The following is a 13,365-nucleotide window of genomic DNA, read 5'->3' on the forward strand; positions in this document are numbered from 1 at the left end:
GCAAAGAAAAATACTACACTAAATGTCGATTTGGATTTCCTAGACCTGTTCTTTCAAATGGAAGAGTAAACAGTTTTATGTCAGCTGTGAGACATACTATCACAAGAAAATCACCTAAGAATACCTACAACCTTAAAAGAAAAGAAGAATCAAAAAATATAAATGACTACAACCCAGTCATTTTATCCATGTGGAACGCTAACATGGATATACAGTATGTTGCTGACAATTCCATTGCTGTTGCTCGATATGTAACGTCTTACATTACAAAATCAGAAAAAACAGAATTGAAGGAAATGTGGGAAGAGATTTCTCACGAGAAGACTGTCAGTAAGAAGCTGTACAGTTTCAGTTTGAAGATGTTATCGCATCGAGAAATTGGATCCTACGAATGTTCAGATAGGTTATCTTCTGCAAGTCTCTACTCGAAGTCAAGAAGAATAATTTGGGCAAGTTTAGGCCTTGCAGCAATGAGAAATCGGGTACTGAAATCTGTAGGAGAAATTGAATATTTGGCCGAGAATGACCCAGAAAGTACAGATATTTTGAAATCAAACATGTTGGACACATATTATCCCAAGAGAAGTCATCATCTGGAGAACATGTGTCTCTATGAAGTGCTGCAGAACTATATTTATTCACGGAAAGCTGCAGAAGACATCAACAATGGAAAATATAAAGTCGTTGGTGAAGAAGGATGTTTGGTGAAGCAAACAAAAGGAAGTTTGATAAATCACCGGAAGCTGAGTTGCGACACTACTGACAAGAAGGAATTTTACTACTTGGCTCTTTTACAGTTGTTTAAACCATGGCGTACAGAGGATGAACTACTGGGAGAATTCCAGAGCTATGAAGATTCTTTTAATGCTTGCAAAGACAGCATACAATGCAGTACATTCTCAACTTATCTGCAAATGTTAAATGAAGAAATTGAACAGGAAACTACAATTGCAGCAGAAATAGCTAGAGATAGTTCTCAGGACAGCCAAAGTTCAGGAACACTCAGTCAAGATCCCCTAGGACAACCAATCGTTGAAAATGAAGCATCAATAGCCATGAATGAAGTGGAAACGGCTATGAATCAAGCTCAAGAAGAATTTATAGACTTAGAAAATTTGGAAAGACAACTGAATCAAGAGCAGCAACAAATTTATGAAGAGATCAAAAACAAAATTGATCACGGATTTCTACATGAAAAAAAAGAGTGCTCATGCACATCATTTCATCCAATCAGGATGTATGTAAGCGGACAAGCTGGAACTGGAAAAAGTTTCCTAATAAAAGTCATCAGAAGCTACCTAAAGCAAAAAACGGATTCTACTTTGTCTTGTGTGGTTACTGCTCCAACTGGGTTAGCAGCATATAACATAAAAGGAATCACTTTACATCGTTTGCTAATGTTACCAGTGGAGCATGAGAACAAAATACAATTCAACAAGCTAACTGGAGAAGCATCCTTGGAAGTTTCAAGAGTATTGAAGAAGATGCAAGTTCTCATTATTGATGAGGTGAGCATGGTATCAAACTTAATGCTTGCCTTTGTGCATTTAAGAATGCAGCAAATTTTGAAGACAGACTATGACATGTTATTTGGTGGAAAACACGTCATAGTTTTTGGAGATCTTTTGCAACTTACTCCAGTTAAAGGACAACCAGTGTTTAATACTGTCACACATGAAGACACGAAGAAGTCATTGGGAAGCATCGGAAATACAAATATTTGGTCCTTCTTTGAGTACAAGGAACTTACTACTAATATGAGGCAAGCAAACGATGAAGAATATGGAAGTATTCTGAAAGATATCAGGATTGGACTACTCACAGAAGTTGGCAAAAAAGCATTACAGAGTCGGCTGCTACATAATTTATTTCCAAAGGAAGAAATAGTTGCAGAGAAGATATACAAGAACATTGCAGAAAACAAAAGTGTCATCTGCTTAATGCCAACTCTACGTGAATGCTCAATATTCAATGAGGAGCTTTTGAAATTGGAAAAGGAAGAGATCAGGAAATTGGAAGCAGTGGACAAAATTGTGGATGGAAGAATTACTGTCACAGTAACAGGCAAAATGAAAAATAAATTGGACTCACTAGAGAAGAACATCTCCAAAACAGCTGGATTAGAAAAAAATCTATATGTTTGCATGAACTGTAGAGTATTTTTAAGAAGAAATTTGGATGTTGAAAAAGGTTTAGTTAATGGAGCGATGGGAAGAGTTGTGGGTTTTATTAATTATCAGAAAAAAGAAGGAGTTGAATGTTTAAAAATAAAATTTGATCAGTTAGAAGAAGTTAAAGATATTTGTCGTTGTACAGTTCGTTTCATGCTTGTGAAAGACTTATATGTACGTAGGAAGCAGTTTCCGTTTTCTCTAGCATATGCTGTAACTATTCACAAGTCTCAAGGATTGACTGTAGATTGTGCATTTATAAACATTGGTTCAACTGTGTTCAAAGAGGGTATGGCATATGTTGCTTTGTCACGAGTGAAAACATTATCAGGTTTATTCATGATAGACTTTGATGACTCAAAAGTTAGTGCTGATACAAACTGTGTAAAGGAGTATAATAGATTAAGAAGAAGCTATGCTCCTCATTTAGGTCAGTATCCTGTGTTAGAGAAACGTGTAGTTTCTCGTAAAAGAAAAAATGAGAATATCTGTAATGAAGATGTAGAGAAGAGGAAAAAAAAGAGGAGTGATGTAATTGTAAGCAAAAAGAAAAAGGAAAATGAAGAACAGGTTGTAGGATGTCATTTTGAAAATAGCTCTGGTGTCAACTGCTACGCAAATGTAGTGCTGAATGTTGCATTTTATCTGGAAAGTTTGCAAGAGCAGATAATAGTAAATCAGGGAAAAAGATTCTGTTCAGAGCTGACTCTCCTTTTTCAAAAGCTAAGTAAAGATAAAACTCAAATAGAAAGTGCGACTGAAATTAGAAAACTTTTAGATGTATGTTCAGGACGAACACAGTTTTCTCAAAATGTACAGCAAGACGCACAGGAATTCTTGTTGTATTTTCTTCAGGTAGTGGAAGAAGAAGGAGTTCCCATTGAAATTTTTTTTGGTCTCTCTTATAAATGGGAACATAGTTGTGAAAATTGTTATAATATATGTGGCTCTAATGTTGATAATGAAAGGTTTATTTATTTGACATTGCCAGAGAGTAAAACAGTTACTTTTGCAAAATTAGTTAAAGATGCTAATCATAGCATGAAATGTGGTGAGTGTAAATCTGACATGTTTTCAACATTAATTTTAAAGGAATACGGACAGTATGTAATTTTAATGATGCAACGATGTAGAGCTGATGGTTCAAAATTGGATACTTTAATAAAGAAGTTTACAGGACAGCAATTATCAATTTCAGGAAAAACTTTTGTAACTGTTGCAATAATTTTCCATGATGGACCTACTGTTACTTCTGGACATTACACAGTTTATCTTAAATGTGAAAAAGGCTGGACACTGTGTAATGATTCCCAATTGATTTTCAAGCAACGTTTGCCTTTTGATTTAGCAAATTCCTATCTAATCTTCCTGAAACCTAAATTTTAGACAGATTTGGCAAGATCTCGACAAAATAATTTTACCATTTTACTGGATTACCATTGCAATTTTATAGAAAAAAGATTTTTTAAATTATCATTTGGCCTAATGGAAAGATAACCAATTGTAATGTGGACTTTTTTAATTTTAAATGAAACTTTGAAAAACCAATAATTTAGAGATAATCGGTAACATCTGCACAATTTAAATTTTGGAATGTTATTGGACTGCCATTGGAAATTTTTTCAAAAAAGATTTTAAAAATTACTATTTGGCCATGCGGAAAAGTAACCAATTCTATTGTGGACTTAATAAATTATTCAAAAAATTTTCGTGAACCAAAATGTTACAGAGAATCGGTGAGATCTGGACAAATTAAACTTTAGAATTTTATTGGATTACCGTTTGAAATTTATTCCCAAAAAAAATTTAAAATTACTATTTGGCCTAAAGGAAATGGAATCAGATGTATTTTGGAGTTATTTGAGATATAATATTGTGATTATACTTCTGAAACAAACATATCAGACGGTATTTTAAAGAAATAACTATTGGTATTAGATGATATTTTTTTAGAATATTATGCATTTCTATAATGTTAAGTTTAAGTAAAAAGAGATTCTGGGCTTTTTTATTACAATCTTTGTGATTGTTATTTTTTTTTGCCCGCTGTAAAATGATGAATGCAATTGCTTTCACAATTTATAGTGAAATGCAATATATTCTGAAAACAGCAAAAATAAGGCAAAAATATTTTTGGGAAAAAAATGTAAATATGTGTACTGTATTATAAATTGTTTTAAAAATATTAATACTTTTTTCTTTTTTTTCAGATTGATATAGAAAATTTTCGAAAACTAGAACCATTTTTAAAACTATTTTTTAAAAAAACAAATGAATAAATATTTTTTTGAGTGAGTATGGTAAGTCAATAATAATAATTGTAGTCTCTCAAGGACCTTGTAATGTGATAATTGATTTTTAGTTTTTTTTTTAAAAAAATTAAAAAAAAGTACGCGCACCGTACGCGTACGGTAAAAAAAAAAAAAAAAAGTTTTTAAAAACATATGTAAAAAAAAGATGAAAGATAAGGTTGGCTCTTAAAAGAACCGTTGTGTTCATGCAGGGACAGAGGAAAGAAAGCATGGAAAAATTAGTCTCTGTGACAAGTGTGCTGATCTATTTTGTTGTTCACTAGGGAAACACTGGTCTCCCTATGACAAATTAGATCATGACAAGAGGCACATCGAATATCAACCCTCAGAAAACGAGGGTTAATTTCCAGAGGGCCAGCAGAAGGAGATGCTCCCCCCACAGATGAAGGGCTCACCTGACCTGCAGAAGAAGGAGTCAGCCCTGCAGATGATGGTCCAGGCTGAGCTGCTGTGGATGTACTTGCTTGTCTTTCTGAAGAGTTACCTCCAAAAAGATGACCATGTGTCCTTCTGTGTACATCCTGGAGGTGTCTCTTCATGGTGTGATTCCCAAAGGAATACTTCCTGTCAGGATTACCTCTAGAAAGTACACGCTGACACAGCCTGCAAGTTACTAAGGGTGCATTCACCTTTTGCTGGCCTTCAGGAAAAGTAAAATAATCCCAAACATAAGAGGGCTTTTGTTTCCTCGATCTCTGCCTCAAGACAGTGCTGCTAGTGCTAGCCTCACTCTCAGAAGAGCTCTGCTGTTCTGCCATCGTATCCCAAAGACAAACCAGCTCCTTCTCCCAAGGGATCACAAGCAGAAATGAGGGGAATGGGTGTGGTGTAGGAGAGTTCTAGAACTGAAAGTAGTTTCAACCAATCAAAAGTTGTGTTTCATGATCACATGACCTACCGTACGCTTACGGTACGCTTACGGTACGCTTACGGCAAAAGTGCGCATGCGCGTAAAAAAGACACGCGCTTGCGCGCATGCGCATAACAGTCACTACCCGACACTTCCGCGTAACATGCGCGTGTAGCGTACACGCGTACGCGTCCCACGCGGAGGACGCGCGGCTACGCAAATTGCGTAACTATACGCAAACAGCGTAGATAAATTACGGACGTTGCGTAAACCGTACGCTTACCGTAAGCTTACGGTACGCGTACTAAAAAAAAATTAAAAAAAAAGGAAAAAATGTATTGCTAATAAATTTTACATGTTTATTTTATAAAATATATTAAAAAAAACATATTATAGAATTTTAAAAATTTAACCATAGTCTTTAAAAAAGGATAGAAAATTAAAATAAAAATATGTTAAAAAAAATAGAAGAAAAAAAACAAAATTAGCATTTAAAAAACCTTGCAAATTCACTGAAAAAACCATGGGTTTCACACACGTTATAGTTAGGACTTAGCATTTAAAAAACCTTAGAAATTCAGTGAAAAAACCATAGGTTTCACACACGTTATAGTTAGGAATTAGGATTTAAAAAACCTTAGAAATTCAGTGAAAAAAACCATAGGTTTCACACATTTTATAGTTAACTGGACATTTTACTCGTAAAAAACCATTGAAATTGCCCCGTTATAGTTAGTTCAGCTAACTATAACTCGCGCGCCCGCAATGCACTGCTGATGACGTCACATATTACATCACTCATGACATGGTCAGTGACATCACTCATGACATCACTGATGACATCTCAAATGACATCACTGATGACATCACTGATGACATCATCCTTGTGATAGAGTGGCAGACCTCCTCTTCCCCTAATATAACCTTTGATACACACAATCAAAAATAGAAATTAAAATTTTAAAAACAATGGACATACCAATACCAGTTACAACAACCTATACAGTAATTCTAAGATCCAAATACACATCCACTCATTCACCAACAGTCCTATACAGTCACTCATACATGTACTCACTCATCATATGTACTCATACACGTATACATCCTGTTACACAATGCCACTCATCCATAGAGGTACTCACACACATAGTTAGTCATGCTAATAAAGAATCAAACATACATTTACTTGCATATACAGTTATACACACACCACCACACTTACTTCTACGGAAACTTACACATACTTAGTCTTTTAAACAATCACTTATAGAAACACATACTTATTCATACAGGAACTCTTTCAATCTCTCACTCTCACATATACTCACATATATACACCAATAGTCACATATACTAGTTTAAAACATATGTAGTTACACATAAAGACACTATTGAGACAGTCATTCACTCACTAACACACCCATACATACACTCATCCACCCATACAGTCCTGCACACATGCTGTCTTCAACACATACAAACAATGAGTCACTCATTCATGCACCCATGCACTACGTAATACCCCTCACCGAACCAGACACTCACACTCATACTGATACTCAAAAAACCAACTAATAACCTATTTAGACACTCATGTAGCTACACACCAACCCATGCAGCCACTTATACACAAAGTGAGAGACTGATACAGATATTTACATATTTAAACATTACTCACTAAGCCATGTATTCACTAAGATACACTTAATCAGTCAGTAATACAATCAATTTTTCAAAAACAATTCATCCATTTAGACACTTATATACCCATTTATTCTTCCATCGACCTTGAGATATACATATATAAAACATATTTAATTTTCAGAAAAACACACATTCACTGGATGATGTCATCAGTGATGTCATCAGTGATGTCATTTGAGATGTCATCAGTGATGTCATGAGTGATGTCACTGACCATGTCATGAGTGATGTAATATGTGACGTCATCAGCAGTGCATTGCGGGCGCGCGAGTTATAGTTAGCTGAACTAACTATAACGGGGCAATTTCAATGGTTTTTTACGAGTAAAATGTCCAGTTAACTATAACATGTGTGAAACCTATGGTTTTTTTCACTGAATTTCTAAGGTTTTTTAAATGCTAATTCCTAACTATAACGTGTGTGAAACCTATGGTTTTTTCACTGAATTTCTAAGGTTTTTTAAATGCTAAGTCCTAACTATAACGTGTGTGAAACCCATGGTTTTTTCAGTGAAAATATATATATATATATATATATATATATATATATATATATCTACGAGTAGAGAGTAGTAGAGAGTGAGTAGTAGAGTGAGTAGTAGAGAGTAGTAGAGAGTGAGTAGTAGAGTAGTAGAGAGTGAGTAGTAGAGAGTGAGTAGTAGAGAGTAGTAGAGAGAGTAGTAGAGAGTGAGTAGTAGAGTAGTAGAGTGTGAGCAGTAGAGAGTAGTAGTGAGTGAGTAGTAGAGAGTGAGTAGTAGAGAGTGAGTAGTAGAGAGTAGTAGAGAGTGAGTAGTAGAGAGTAGTAGAGAGCGAATAGTAGAGAGTGTGTAGTAGAGAGTGAGCGGTAGAGAGAGTGGTAGAGAGAGTAGTAGAGAGTGAGTAGTAGAGAGTAATTGAGAGTGAGTAGTAGAGAGTAGTATAGTGAGTAGTAGAGAGTGAGTAGTAGAGAGAGAGTAGTAGAGAGCAGTAGAGTAGTAGAGTGTGAGTGGTAGAGAGTAGTAGAGTGAGTAGTAGAGAGTAGTAGAGAGTGAGTAGTAGAGAGAGTAGTAGAGAGTATCAGAGTAGTAGAGAGTGAGTAGTAGAGAGTGAGTAGTAGAGAGTAGTAGAGAGTGAGTACTAGAGAGTGAGTAGCAGAGAGTAGTGGAGAGCGAGTAGTAGAGAGTGAGTAGTGGAGAGTGAGTAGTAGAGCGTAGTAGAGAGCGAGTAGTAGAGTGAGTAATAGAGAGTGAGTAGTAGAGAGAGAGTAGTAGAGAATGAGTAGTAGAGAGTAGTAGAGTGAGTTGTAGAGAGGGAATAGTAGAGAGAGAGTAGTAGAGAGTGAGTAGTAGAGTAGTAGAGAGTGAGTGGTAGAGAGTAGTACAGAGTAGTAGAGTGAGTAATAGAGAGTAGTAGAGAGTGAGTAGTAGAGTGAGTAGTAGAGAGTAGTAGTAGAGAGTAGTAGACAGTAGTAGAGAGTGAGTAGTAGAGAGTGAGTAGTAGAGAGTAGTAGCAAGTGAGTAGTAGAGAGTGAGTAGTTTAATTTAAAAGGAACACAATGAGGGGCTTCATTTTGCCATAGAAATTATGATTAGTGCTGAAAAAAGAAATTAGGGCACATTTTGAGTGACTTCTCAAATCCTCTTCTATTTCATGAAAAAATTCTGACATGCAGACTGAAACATGCACTTTCAATACCAGCAGCAGACTTCCCTGGTGAGCAGTAGCTTTACTACAGTGATCTAATAAGCAACTAGAGTGCTAATATTACGAATGTATGGCAAATGTGTGACACATCTGAATGCCTTCTTGATGGAATCAAAGTAAAAAACCTGAAAGTATTTCCTACTGAGGAGACTGTAGTAAATGAGGAAATTAGGAAACAAATAAGTCTCCCAAGATGGCCACTAGAGACAAAAGAACCCAAATGTAGCACAAATATCACCCAGATGTAGCCCAAGTATAGCCCAATGACAGAATGTCCCAGAGTGTTCTAAAGAACAACTAGAGCGCTTACTGTCTTACTTATGACAATAGTATGGCACACCTGAAGCCATCTTGATTGGAATAAACTGGTAACACTTAAAACATTTAATTTAAAAAGGAACACAATGAGGGGGTTCATTTTTCCATAGAAATTATGATTAGTGCTGCAGAAAGAAAATTAGGGCACATTTTGAATTCTCAAATCCTCTTCTATTTCATTAAAAAATTCTGACATGCAGGCTGAAACATGCACTTTGAATACCAGCAGCAGACTTCCCTGGTGAACAGTAGCTTTACTACAGTGATCTAATGAGCAAATAGAGTGCTACCATTCAGAATTTATGGCAAATGTGTGACACATCTGAATGCCTTCTTGATGAAACCAAAGTAAACAAGCATTGAAAATGCAATAGGTCTCGCCCTCGTTTAAGTTAAAGCAACTCTGTTTTTAATAAGGTAGCTTTTTAGCTTTGCTTGTATTAGTGTTTTTCAAACTTTCATGTACACCACATGCATATGTATGCATATATGTATATGTATGCATGCATTTATATTTGTATTTATATAGATATGCAGATTATATATATGTTTATTTATATATATATATACATACACATATATAAATGCATATGCATATATATGCATATATATATGTGCATATGTGTGCGTTTAGAGAGAGGTAGAGGTGTAGAGGTGTAGAGGTGTAGAGGTTTAGAGGTAGAGAGGTAGAGAGGTAGAGGTAGAGAGGTAGAGAGTAGTAGAGAGAGAGGTAGAGAGTAGACAGTGAGTAATAGAGAGTAGAGAGTGAGTAGTAGAGAGTAGTAGAGAGTAGTAGAGAGAGTAGCAGAGAGTGAGTAGTAGAGAGCAGTAGAGTGAGTAGTAGAGAGTGAGTAGTAGTAGTAGAGTAGTAGAGAGTGAGTAGTAGAGAGTGAGTAGTAGAGAATAGTAGAGAGTAGTAGAGAGTGAGTAGTGGAGTGAGTAGTAGAGAGTGAGTAGTAGAGAGTGAGTAGTAGAGAGTAGTAGAGTGAGTAGAAGAGAGAGAGTATTAGAGTAGTAGAGAGTGAGTAGTAAAGTGAGCAGTAGAGAGTAGTAGAGAGAGTAGTAGAGCGTGAGTAGTAGAGAGTAGTAGAGAGTGAGTAGTAGAGAGTGAGTAGTAGAGAGTAGTACAGAGAGAGTAGTAGAGAGTCAGTAGTAGAGAGTAGTAGAGTAAGTAGTAGAGAGTGAGTAGTAGAGAGATAGTAGTAGAGAGTGAGTAGTAGGTAGTAGAGAGTAGTAGAGAGTGAGTAGTAGAGAGTGAGTAGTAGAGTGAGTAGTAGAGAGTAGTAGAGAGAGAGAGTAGTAGAGAGTGAGCAGTAGAGAGTAGTAGAGAGTGAGTAGTAGAGAGAGTAGTAGAGAGTGAGTAGTAGAGAGTACTAGAGAGTGAGTAGTAGAGAGTGAGAATTAGAGAGAGAGTAGTAGGGAGTAGTAGAGTAGTAGAGAGTGAGTAGTAGAGAGTGAGTAGTAGACAGTAGTGGAGTAGTAGAGAGTGAGTAGTAGAGAGTACTAGAGAGTGAGTAGTAGAGTGAGTAGTATAGTAGTAGAGAGTGTGTAGTAGAAAGTGAGTAGTAGAGAGTGAGTAGTAGAGAGAGTAGTAGAGAGTGAGTAGTAGAGAGTAGTATAGTGAGTAGTAGAGAGTGAGTAGTAGAGAGAGAGTAGTAGAGAGCAGTAGAGATTGAGTAGTAGAGTATTAGAGAGTGAGTGGTAGAGAGTAGTAGAGAGTAGTAGAGTGAGTAGTAGAGAGTGAGTAGTAGAGAGTAGTAGAGTAGTAGAGAGTGAGTAATAGAGAGTAAGTATTAGAGAGTAGTAGAGTAGTAGAGAGTGAGTAGTAGTAATGAATGAGTAGTAGAGAGTAGTGGAGAGCGAGTAGTAGAGAGTGAGTAGTGGAGAGTGAGTAGTAGAGAGAGAATAGTAGAGAATGAGTAGTAGAGAGTGGTAGAGTGAGTAGTACAGAGGGAGTAGAGAGAGAGAGTAGTAGAGAGTAGTAGAGAGTGAGTAGTAGAGTAGTAGAGAGTGAGTGGTAGGGAGTAGGAGAGAGTGAGTAGTTTAATTTAAAAGGAACACAATGAGGGGCTTCATTTTGCCATAGAAATTATGATTAGTGCTGAAAAAAGAAAAATTAGAGCACATTTTGAGTGACTTCTCAAATCCTCTTCTATTTCATTAAAAAATTCTGACATGCAGACTGAAACATGCATTTTCAATACCAGCAGCAGACTTCCCTGGTGAGCAGTTGCTTTACTACAGTGATCTAATAAGCAACTAGAGTGCTAACATTCCGAATTCATGGCAAATGTGTGACACATCTGAATGCCTTCTTGATGGAATCAAAGTAAAAAACCTGAAAGTATTTCCCACTGAGGAGACTGTAGTAAATGAGGAAATTAGGAAACTTTATAACAAATAAGTCTCCCAAAATGGCCACTAGAGACAAAAGAACCCAAATGTAGCACAAATATCACCCAGATGTAGCCCAAGTATAGCCCAATGACAGAATGTCCCAGAGTGTTCTAAAGAACAACTAGAGCGCTTACTGTCTTACTTATGACAATAGTATGGCACACCTGAAGCCATCTTGATTGGAATAAACTGGTAACACTTAAAACATTTAATTTAAAAAGGAACACAATGAGGGGGTTCATTTTTCCATAGAAATTATGATTAGTGCTGCAGAAAGAAAATTAGGGCACATTTTGAATTCTCAAATCCTCTTCTATTTCATTAAAAAATTCTGACATGCAGGCTGAAACATGCACTTTGAATACCAGCAGCAGACTTCCCTGGTGAACAGTAGCTTTACTACAGTGATCTAATGAGCAAATAGAGTGCTACCATTCAGAATTTATGGCAAATGTGTGACACATCTGAATGCCTTCTTGATGAAACCAAAGTAAACAAGCATTGAAAATGCAATAGGTCTCGCCCTCGTTTAAGTTAAAGCAACTCTGTTTTTAATAAGGTAGCTTTTTAGCTTTGCTTGTATTAGTGTTTTTCAAAATTTCATGTACACCACATGCATATGTATGCATATATGTATATGTATGCATGCATTTATATTTGTATTTATATAGATATGCAGATTATATATATGTTTATTTATATATATATATACATACACATATATAAATGCATATGCATATATATGCATATATATATGTGCATATGTGTGCGTGTAGAGAGAGGTAGAGGTGTAGAGGTGTAGAGGTGTAGAGGTTTAGAGGTAGAGAGGTAGAGAGGTAGAGAGGTAGAGGTAGAGAGGTAGAGAGTAGTAGAGAGAGAGGTAGAGAGTAGACAGTGAGTAATAGAGAGTAGAGAGTGAGTAGTAGAGAGTAGTAGAGAGTAGTAGAGAGAGTAGCAGAGAGTGAGTAGTAGAGAGCAGTAGAGTGAGTAGTAGAGAGTGAGTAGTAGTAGTAGAGTAGTAGAGAGTGAGTAGTAGAGAGTGAGTAGTAGAGAATAGTAGAGAGTAGTAGAGAGTGAGTAGTGGAGTGAGTAGTAGAGAGTGAGTAGTAGAGAGTGAGTAGTAGAGAGTAGTAGAGTGAGTAGAAGAGAGAGAGTATTAGAGTAGTAGAGAGTGAGTAGTAAAGTGAGCAGTAGAGAGTAGTAGAGAGAGTAGTAGAGCGTGAGTAGTAGAGAGTAGTAGAGAGTGAGTAGTAGAGAGTGAGTAGTAGAGAGTAGTACAGAGAGAGTAGTAGAGAGTCAGTAGTAGAGAGTAGTAGAGTAAGTAGTAGAGAGTGAGTAGTAGAGAGATAGTAGTAGAGAGTGAGTAGTAGGTAGTAGAGAGTAGTAGAGAGTGAGTAGTAGAGAGTGAGTAGTAGAGTGAGTAGTAGAGAGTAGTAGAGAGAGAGAGTAGTAGAGAGTGAGCAGTAGAGAGTAGTAGAGAGTGAGTAGTAGAGAGAGTAGTAGAGAGTGAGTAGTAGAGAGTACTAGAGAGTGAGTAGTAGAGAGTGAGAAGTAGAGAGAGAGTAGTAGGGAGTAGTAGAGTAGTAGAGAGTGAGTAGTAGAGAGTGAGTAGTAGACAGTAGTGGAGTAGTAGAGAGTGAGTAGTAGAGAGTACTAGAGAATGAGTAGTAGAGTGAGTAGTAAAGTAGTAGAGAGTGTGTAGTAGAAAGTGAGTAGTAGAGAGTGAGTAGTAGAGAGAGTAGTAGAGAGTGAGTAGTAGAGAGTAGTATAGTGAGTAGTAGAGAGTGAGTAGTAGAGAGAGAGTAGTAGAGAGCAGTAGAGATTGAGTAGTAGAGTATTAGAGAGTGAGTGGTAGAGAGTAGTAGAGAGTAGTAGAGTGAGTAGTAGAGAGTGAGTAGTAGAGAGTAGTAGAGTAGTAGAGAGTGAGT

This window comes from Triturus cristatus, chromosome 6, assembly GCF_964204655.1.
Source record: "Triturus cristatus chromosome 6, aTriCri1.1, whole genome shotgun sequence".
Lineage (NCBI taxonomy): Eukaryota > Metazoa > Chordata > Amphibia > Caudata > Salamandridae > Triturus > Triturus cristatus.